A 6,006-nucleotide genomic window follows, 5' to 3' on the forward strand; every position below is an offset into this window, starting at 1 on the left:
GGGGTGGTTGGGGTTGATTGCTCATGTATTGCCACTCAGGGATGAGTGAGGCTGGCCACTCTCATCTTAAATGTCGGGACCAACTGCCTAGCCCCGGGCTCCTACGCTCCTCATGAGGTAATGTAGGATTGGATGATGGATGAATGATATATACTGTGTGTGTGTATATATATATATATATATATATATATATATATATATATATATATATATATATATATATATATATATAATATCCTGGGTTTGTGGGATTTCGAGGGTAGTGGAAAGTTTGAGTAAATGTGAGAACGAAGACGATAAACAGGAGGCAAGGTCACTGTGTGCGTTGTATGACATCACCTCGGAGTGGAGGTTTTGTTACAGTGTATCAGGTGTGTATTCTCTGCGTGGAAACGAGGCCAGAGTGTGTTATCTAAGGTTAAATTAAGGTGCAAGTAAGGATAAAAAGTGTGTTGCCAAGTGTCACAACGAAGTGCAGGCGAAAAGAGAGAATACGTGAGTGCGCGTGAAAGTCCGTAATCAATTATAAGTGAGGTCAAGTGGCACATTAAGGTGGAGGTCAGAGTGTGTGTGTGTGTGTGTGTGTGTGTGTGTGTGTCTGTCTCTCTCTCTCTCTCTCTCTCTCTCGACAGAGAGGAGAGCAAGTGAAAGTATGTGACCGAGACATAATAGTGTGTTGCCATGCGTCATAGCGGAGTGAAAATGGTAACCTCCTGTTTTGATGAAAACTGATAGAGAGTAATGACTAGTGAACACTAGGTATTGTCCGAAACAGTCGGGTTCTGGTATACGAATCCCTGCAGTGTGATAATATTCAGCTCTGAGGACGCCAGTGTTTAAAAAGCGGCTGTGTAGATTCTCTTTCTTGCTGTGATTAATGTATTTATGTGACAACCATCGTAGTCACATTAAACACACACTCTCACCCCCCTTTGCACTTGGTCGCGTTGTGGGAATTCCAAAGGATATAACAATATACGTGGTGGTAACACATCTTTTGGACCAGCAGTGGTGAGATTCCTACGAGGCCTCGCTCTTAGAATTCTTTAATTGACCTGGTGGTATATTGCAATGTAATACTGGTTGTTGCGATGTGATGGCGGATGACTAACGTGATCGTAAGATATGTAACAGTAATATGATGTTGTTCGATACACGGTAATGTCTGGAATAATAACTGTACGATAATGTATTTTATTTGTATGATGATGTTCGGTATTTACTGAGCTGTTGTAATGAAGAGATATGCAGGGATATATTTAGCTTCTTCCAGTTCGAAAAGTCGTCCCATAGCTTAGTATGTCGTCTGGATGTAGAAAAAATAAATAAATATAATAAGCAAAGCAAATAGATCGTTATAGTGAAAGAGCAAAGCTGCTGTGCTATGGAGAATAATAAAGTGACTTACGTGTTGTGGTATAGCTTCACTACCTATGTTGCTTTTAGTCTGAATGATTTTAATATCCATTTCGCAATATTAGTTTACAGCTTAATTTGTGTATAAAAATGAAAAGAGGACAAAAGTAGAAACTTATCCATATCCACAAGAACGCCTTAATCCCCAAGAAGAATGGCAAAATACAAGGGGGCCCATTTAACACACACAACGTGCAAAACATTATGTGCCCACTGTACAGTGTCCCGTGGCTTCTGATTTAAATTCCGTCTATCAGCAAGATATTCGTATGTGTATTTCAACAGTTAAAAGGATGAATATAAATGGCGACTCTTATGTTAAACCATTAATTAATTTGGAATCAGCCTACATTCATTCAATGTCACACACACAAAAGATATATATATATATATATATATATATATATATATATATATATATATATATATATATATATATATATATATATAGATATATAGATATAGATATATATATATATATATATATATATATATATATATATAGATAGATAGATAGATAGATAGATAGATAGATAGATATATATATATATATATATATATATATATATATATATATATAGATATATATATATATATATATATATATATAAAGAAATGTTTAGTATGCAAATACATTACTTTGTCAGAATAAATTTTTTACAGAACTAAGTCCTATACAACTTTTTTTTTTTTTTTTTTAGTGATTAGGTGAAGATATGAATGGGGAGGACTAGACAGACTATAGGGAAAGCCTTCTCTTCTACAGTAAGATTTATTGGCTATGCAAGCAAATGGGGAATCAGATCAGTGTTACGAACTATAACCATAATCATGCACAGGAAAATATTAAGAATCTGGATCTGAAGGCAGAGGATATAACACTACAGCAAAGGTACAGTTTGCGTGATATGAAAAGAATTGCCTGTTCTTCCCATGCAGTATGGCTTTTTTTTTTTTTTTTTATGTGTCCGACTCCGGGCAAGGGCTTTCAGGGCCTATATCTCGGAGGCAGTAGCCTATCCCAAGGCCCAGTAATCCTCCTACACCTCCACATTGAAAATTTGCCTTATAAATCAAAGATTTTTTTTTTTAAGGATGCTTGGTCCTCGGATTTATGTGCTGATCTTGTCCCCCACCAAGTCAAGGGTTTCCACGTCTTGTTGTCTAAGCCTCTCATAATACCGCAATTGCCTTTTGTCGAACTTTATCTACATACAACCGCTCCTTCATACCAACACCATCACTTTACATATAGAATGTCAAATGTGTATTAATCTGCAAAGCTTGGGATCATCGTATCTGCAGATCGTATCCAGTAGCCAAGTGATGGGATGATTTTTGTCATTAAAACACTTTTGTAAACACTCATTACGGACTCTATTAAGGAGCTGTGATGTTTGGAGTATAGATAGTTATACCAGTAGCAACGATAGTGGTATTTTAACGTGTAACACAGTCCCATAATACTCCCTCTGAGGTGTAAGCCTGGGACTAGGCTGCAGTAACCAGGAACATTACACAGTAGGGGAGACTCACAGCGGCCGCCACTTCTTGTGGTATAATCTGCCAATAAAACACTTTACAGAGAATCCATGGCAACTTCGAGTGAGATTTTATAGTTGCTGTTACTTAACTCCAGTTCACGTGATGCAGTAGACGCGTCGACGGCAGATACATAAACACCTCAATAAAGGTCATCCCATAGTATCCCTAAACTGCTATGTTGTGTCTATCTTAGCTGTTCAGTGATCCATTATGTACCGGTATGTTATATAACGTGGGCCTGGCAAGTGTCATAAGTAATTCTATCCAATCCATATCTAGGATGATATACTAGGAGGGTTTATTTAAGCCTAATAAGGAAAAACCGATCAGCTCTTTTTTAGGGCTACATCTGTGCATCAAAATGTATATAGTGTTTCTTCATTGCTAGAATAGGAATGGCTGGAGATGAGATGTTGATGAAAAGGGTCCGGTAATGTTTTTGTGGTGATGGTTTTATGTGCCCAGCTGTACTGTTTGGCTCTGTCATAATGTCAGGGTTGTTGTGTGTTAGCACAGGCTGCCACAAAGAACTGTGTGCTTTTCATAACGAGATTTTCATTGGCAGGGAAGATTTTAGTATCAAAGTGTAAGTAGGTTATGGAAGCAGTACTGCTGCAGGGATGATTCATAAATCGCTGTTCTTTATGGTTTGTGTAAGGTATTGTAGTGGGTCTTAGGATGGGACTCCATCCTAAGGCAACATGAAACATCACTGAACTGATACACTGTTTGTAGAGTAGGGAGAAATTAACTTTTTGATGTCCAGGATCTGTCTGTTGATGGTGTTCTGCTACTCCAACTTACCTGATCGAAGAGACCCGTCAACCGCAGGCACGCAACCGCTCCTGCAGGGCTGTCCTGTGCAGCACCTCTCCCAATGCGAGGGGCGGGAATTGCTGTGGAAGCTTGGATCCTGGGTGGACGCCGCATTTCCTTCTCTCCACCCAGTTAACGGGGGCACTATCTTAGGCTCCACGTCTCCCAGTTATTTGGCTATATGGTTACCACCCAGCATAGTAAATTATTTCTTGAGTTACAGGAAACCATTTGGCATGTCACGCAGCGTAGAGCTACCTAAAGTAGAAAGAAGGGTAAGAGTTATAAAGTGACAGGAAGGATGGGAGAAATCGAAAGAAAGGAGGACAGACACAGAAAAAAAAAAATGACATAAAGAAACGTGATGGGTGCCCCTACCTACCATCAGTCTGCCCCTATAAGTTCCTTTGACCTAGGGGTGTATCGCCTCCTGATATTTTGTACATGGTCCTTGAAGGTGTATCCCGGGTTATATATCACTCCAAGGATCATGGTTGAGGAGATATGTGGCATATGTGTGGCACAGGTACATCGTTAAATGTGGCACAGGTACATCGTTATGTGTGATGTTAGAGCTGTACCTGTGCTGGTGATTGTCGATGATGAGAAGGTGTGGCGGGATTGTGAGATGATGAACTCAGTGAAGAACACAGAAAGAGGATGTGTGTTGAGTGTGTGATTTCATACATAAAATTTGCAGTCATTTTTGTGTGCTTCTCTTGTTTCTCATTTAAATCATTTCATCCTTCGTGAAGTGAAGACTTATGTGTTCTTTCATTTTCCCACTGTCATATTAAGTTCGTTCAGCGACCTCATAGTCATCGGCTATGGCCACATAGCCACACCAGACGCTATGAGTGGGGAGGTAGCGTCGAGCGATGAGCGGCAAGGTGGGTGTCAACACGATGCCTGTTCAAATAGGAAGCAGCAAACTCGCGCGCGACTGTTAGTCAGAAGCTGTTCATCGGTGCAGACATGCCTGGGGATGTTGCTAGGCAGTGCGCGACATTATAGAAAATGCTGCATCACGTAGCGACTGCGTGGAGGGTAAGCGGAATGACAAACCTCCCCGCTCATTCAGTGTGGCCACTCACATAGGATTTCGTGAGTTTTATCGTGTCGCCTACTCCCTTCCTGCTCAAGTCTCCCGGCTCGTACCCTCACGTTAAGACTAATTCTGAAAGCGAGTCCATACCCACAAAACCACTAGTCATTATTTTATTTGTTTCCTGAAGTCAAAACTGCATCACAATAACATTAACTTTACCCTGTGGTACTTATATGTATTTTGCTGCAGGTAAACAAAATGCAGTATACAGAGACCTCGTATTCTCCGGACTGAAAATGGAACCTGACTTTGCTGACCAGCCCTGACGTTCCGTACTAGTCTTTGCTGATGGAATAAAAAGTCCTATTGGAAAATGTGGTCGTAAAGCAGCTTGGTAGGCAGACGAGAAGTGTCGCTTACAGTTATTTAAATTGGAGCCTTAAAAAAAGACAAATATAAACTAAAACTGATTTTCAACAATCATGGCAGAGGAAGGGAGAAATGACAGGCGCTGTACCTACTGTGCTCTGCGCCAACCAATTTGTCTAGATTCACAGCTTTCTTAATAGTCGCCGTTGACTAGAAAGATATTTTTCTGCTTATTGACCAAATGCTAATCTGCACGGATTGTTCTCATATTTATTCTAAATTTACGCTGATTTTGTGTGTTTCTCCGATGATGGCTGAGAGGGTACAGCTTTATGGATAAGTTGGCTGGCGCGGAATATATATAACACATTCAGCTGTGGTCAGTAATTCCTTTTCATCGTCTCGAAACTGCGTCATTGTGTAACGAAATCACATGCACTAAATTAAGCAGCATTATTTAATCAGGTTAGATGGTTATACTCTTGCTTCATTAGTCTTGAATCCAAATGTGTAAACGAATAATTGTCCCAGCTGTACAATAAAACTGAGATGCATGAAACTGAAACATTATTCCTTTCACTAGGAAAACTTTTATAAGTAACGTTCTTATGTCAGAAAGTTTTGCTCGGGTTGGGGGAGAGTGAAGATATAACATACAATAACCGTCAATCCCTTCACCACGAAGATGATTCATTATGTCGTTGATAATATGAGACGATTACATTCAGCTCAGGTAAGGCCTCTCCCAGTGAGGAGATTAATGTAAGGGAATCATCAGATAACATGAATTGCTTGCCCATACTGTAATATCC

Source organism: Coenobita brevimanus, chromosome 100, assembly GCF_032717465.1.
Source record: "Coenobita brevimanus isolate Jiangsu-jjx chromosome 100, ASM3271746v2, whole genome shotgun sequence".
Lineage (NCBI taxonomy): Eukaryota > Metazoa > Arthropoda > Malacostraca > Decapoda > Coenobitidae > Coenobita > Coenobita brevimanus.